Source organism: Cervus elaphus, chromosome 6, assembly GCF_910594005.1.
Source record: "Cervus elaphus chromosome 6, mCerEla1.1, whole genome shotgun sequence".
Taxonomy (NCBI): domain Eukaryota; kingdom Metazoa; phylum Chordata; class Mammalia; order Artiodactyla; family Cervidae; genus Cervus; species Cervus elaphus.
In genome coordinates, this window is record NC_057820.1 from 45,465,048 (window position 1) to 45,469,570 (window position 4,523).

General features: G+C 39.4%; 1 pseudogene; it reads left to right on the top strand.

The window, feature by feature from the left end:
- The first annotated feature begins 663 nt into the window (after nt 1-663).
- On the top strand, nt 664-1,096 carry LOC122696654 (annotated as a pseudogene).
- The last annotated feature ends 3,427 nt before the right edge of the window (nt 1,097-4,523 follow it).

Sequence of the window (4,523 nt, forward strand, 5' to 3'; positions counted from 1 at the left end):
AAGAGAACTAAATGAGTTACCATATAGAAAGTGATTAGAATAATGCCTGGTCCTTATGAAGCTCCAAATCGATCTCTGCTCTGCTTGCTGTCATTTATGGTGAATTTTGCTCTCTGCCAGGTCCCAGCCTAAGCTTGTCTGTCCACAGCTTCACTCTTGTTCTCGCCATCACCACCCTCGGACACCGTGATTGCCCTCAGTCTTTAAAGGAGGGGATGGCCACATACTTGCCTTCCAAATCCACTAGCATTTCTGACTTTGCCCCTCCCACTACTTAGGTTTTATATGAGTGTCTCCTGTTTATTCATTTGCATTTCCAGTTATGTCTAGAAAAATATGTATAAGAGTGGAAATAAATTCTCCAAAAGTATTCATAGGATTACAAGGATCTACTTTTCTTCCTTCTATTTTTCAGTATTTTACAACTTAAAAAAAAACAACAACGAAGGTCCTACTGTATAGCACAGGGAATTATATTCAACGTCCTATGATAAACCATCATGGAAAAGTAATCTAAATAAAAAAGAATATGTATATATATGTATAACTGAATACGTTTGCTGTAGAGCAGAAATTAACACAACCCTGTAAGTCAACTATGTGTAAATAATTTAAAAAAATTTTTTTAAATAATTGTGGAGTGCTGCCCCTGCTGTGACCAACATGGAGGATTTGTACCAAGTCCAGGTCTTAGTGTCTGAGTGGCGCAACCTGAAGCTGAAGAAGCACAACCCTGGGTACACATGCCATTGACCATGATGGTGTGCGTTTTGGCGATGGTGTCTCACTTCCTCACCACCAGAGAAGCAGCTTATGATGTAACTGTCAAAGTTCAAGTGCTGGCTTTGTGACTGGTGAGCCTGGGCAGCAGGCCCACAGCTTTCTTGGTCTATGAAATAAATGGACAATATATTGGGAAGGACACACATCCAGCTTCCTGTCTGCAATGGGAGGTTTGGGTTTCATAATCTTCGACTGATCCAAGGCACCAAACATTCCTAAACTCAATAGACTTCTTGTATTCACTGGATTCATCTGTGTCCTATGGAGTGTTTTCATGGCTGGAGTATTCATGAGGATAAAACTGCTGGACTAGCTGATGGGTGAGAGTGCCTTTTGAGAAGAAATCAGTGGATGCTGGATTTGCTCCTATTAATAAAGCTTTAAAGGCCGTACCAACCCTCTGATTTGGAATATGGAAAAGGATGGATGAAAAGCAGCAGAAAAGAAGCCCTAGTAAAAACGTAGGAGGCATATTAAAAGTCTGGGCTAGACTTCTTGGTGTCAAGGTGACAAGCTCACAACAGTATCTTTTCTGCTGCCATAAACACTATGTACCAATAATGTTACACGGCATTTTCTTCCTAGTTTTTTACTACGTAAAGAAAATGTACTCCATTTCTACAGCTATCATATTGAATGAAGTAAGTATTTTTTACAACCCCCTTATAGCATTTTTCTGGAGATGACATTTTTGACTTTCAGAAATTAATGTAAAAATCAGGAAGGGAGATCCCATGAGATGAGAGCCCTGGACAGCTGAGCAGCTTTCCCTGTGGTGCTTTGCCTTTAAACAGAGTGTGTGATGGTACATTGTCTCAGATATGTATGTAAGACTGTTTCCTGAACAATATGATGTGTGAAAGGAGCAGAAATAATTTTTCTAATTAAAAATAATGATGATAATTTTATGCTGTTTTTACAATGAAACATAGACAATGAATGTTTAAAAAACAGAAGAACAGCAGATTTAGTCCATTCACCCTTTTCCTCAAATAGGGTAAATCCTCCTCATCAGAGCAAATAAATAAGAAGTCAAGAACTCAGTGCTGTATAGAGGACAAGACTGGTGGATGCTCTTCTTGCTGTTTGCTGAAGGCTGGTTATTGTCTGGGAACTTGCTTGACCTGTGAGATACCTGAGCCCATTGATGACATAATTCCACAGAAGGAATCTGTCATATACATACTGTGCTGAGAAATGCTGCATCTGAATGAAGGTACATCTATACCCTAAACCATTTAAAATTAGAATGAAAATAAATAACAGCAGCAGCACCTCCCCAACGGAAGGATGAATTGCTTAAATGTTAGGTGGTTTTGTTAGTTTCTTGTGAATTGGGCACTTCTATTTGCAGGGTCATACCCTGATTCTGAGGTTAATTAGATGGTACTTGGAGCTGTAGAGACCATTTCTCCTTTAACAATACCACTCCAACTTTCATTTATCTTTTCCTGTTTCCTGCTCATTTGAAAATCTGTTGAGAAGAGATTATAGGCTTGATAGATTTGATAACAAAGGAAAAAATTATATAAAGGCAGTACTACCTCACATTCACCCCACTGAAGAAAGAAGCATGAAAACTCTAAGGTAGATTTTTCCAAGTGCAAGCACTCAGTGGGGATTTGAAGTACTTCTCAGTCAGTCTGTAGTCTCCACCAACCCTTGGCCTCCATGAAAGATGGGTGATAGTAATGGAAGCAAAACATATGTCATCTCTATCCCCTCCCATACCAATATTAGTTTATTGTGACAATAGAAACTCAGGAGGAAAAATTAGAATTATGCAAAGTGTCAAAATGTGATAGAACTTTATATCAGTTATATATTACCAAAATAATGCTGTGCAATAAATCACCCTACAGCTAGTGGCTTAAAATAGCAACCGTGGTGCAGGGAAAGAGCAATTGGCCAGGATGGCGGTGGTCAGACTCTCTCGCCCCATGTCCACTCGCTCTCACCTTACATTTTGTAAATACTGATGTAACAGCTGAGATCATTTATAGCACTGCGCACGCACCACCTGAAAAGCTCGTGCAATTGCCTTGCGTTGTGTTGTCTTGCATTGCGGCAACGATTAGAGAATAAAGCATGTCTGCCTTGCTGCTGCGAATAAAGAATGTCTGCAATTCCTATGGCTCTTTGCGTCTTCTTCCAGCTTCTTCCTACCTGCTTCCTAGCTCATGCCTTTTCTACCTGGGTTCAGCGATCAGCCAAACACTTGGGGAATTCCTTGGTGGTTCAGTGGTTAGGACTCCACGCTTCCACTTCAGGGATTACAGATTCGATCCCTGGTTCGGAAACTAAGATCCCGCATGCCCTGTGGCCAAATAAAGTAACAGTAATAATAAATGAAGTCTAGCATCTCAACTAATAAAAATAAATAAATAAAAACCTTAAGTAACAACCATGTATGAGTTCTCAGCTGACCAGTCCCGTTCACCTGGGCCTGCTAGTTCATCTTGAGTGGGCTCAGCCCCACATCTGTGGTCATCTGGAGGCTGGGCCTTTGCTGGGCTGACTTGGCCCTAATTCACAGTCTCTCTCTCATCCTTGAGGAGGCTATAGCACAGGCTATAGTAGATGTGCACACAATCTGAGTCCTAAACTCAGTACTGACGCACCCTCACATCTGCTTCATCCCATTAGCCAAAGCATAACATGAGTCCAGCCCAGATTCCAGGGCTGGGGAAAGAGATCCTGTCTCTTAATGGGAATGGTTGCAAAGTTCCGCTGCAAAGGTTGTGGATACAAGGAGGGGTAAAAAAATTTGGGGCGACATTTGCAATCAACCTACAAGCTTAAAATATGGTGGGGTGTGAAATAAGCAACAGCAATTGTGAAAAATATTTCACTGTTAAAATCGTTTTGAGACAGTATAAATCACAGGATTTTCATCATAAGAAACAAAAGTGTTTAAACTTTCAATCAAGGACCGCCTGAGAAGACATCTACCACCACCACATCAGATCTTGCCCCTGAACACCCCCCAGAGGATTTTCCAGAGGATTTTCCTCCCCACAAGGTCTCCTGATCTCAGGGCTTTTCTAACACAATCAAGTTTTGACATAACTGAGCAATTATTCTTTTAAATACAACTCCAAAAATTCATATTTAAAATTGCATACATATTCTCGTTGCTGTCATGGAAAGTTGTGTATGTGAAAGGATAAAAATGGACTAAGAATACAAAAAAGGGAAAATGATTATATTCAGATGAGGAGATAGTTATATTTTTCTCATTTTTCAAAATAGTCTTTAATGCTGGGGTCACACTATCTAACAATAAAAAAGGAAGAGATGTAAGTAAGTTGAAAGCAAAGATTAACGAGTATTTATTTTCAACAGTCTACACATTGTACAGCCGCAAAAACTCAGTGTTGTCTTTTCATTTTATCATCCTTGGGGCAGACAGTGAAATATTCAAATGCCAAGAAACACAAAAGCAGTTAAGAATTATACTTGAGGAAGAGCTATGTGACTACTATCATTACTTAATTCATACAAAGTGCCTTATATAAGTGGTTTTATCTTCATCTTCTGATTTTTTTTTTTAGTAGACTTCTATGTTGGTGTCTAATGATGACAAGCCAGCAGGGCCCACATGCTGAAGCATATCTAACAGTGCAATCACAGTAATTTGAAAAAAGATAACAAAAAAATAATCATGGTTATATATTCTCTTGGTGGTTTTGAATACAAATGCAAAAATGTGGGTAAATGTCACAATTAATGTATCTGAA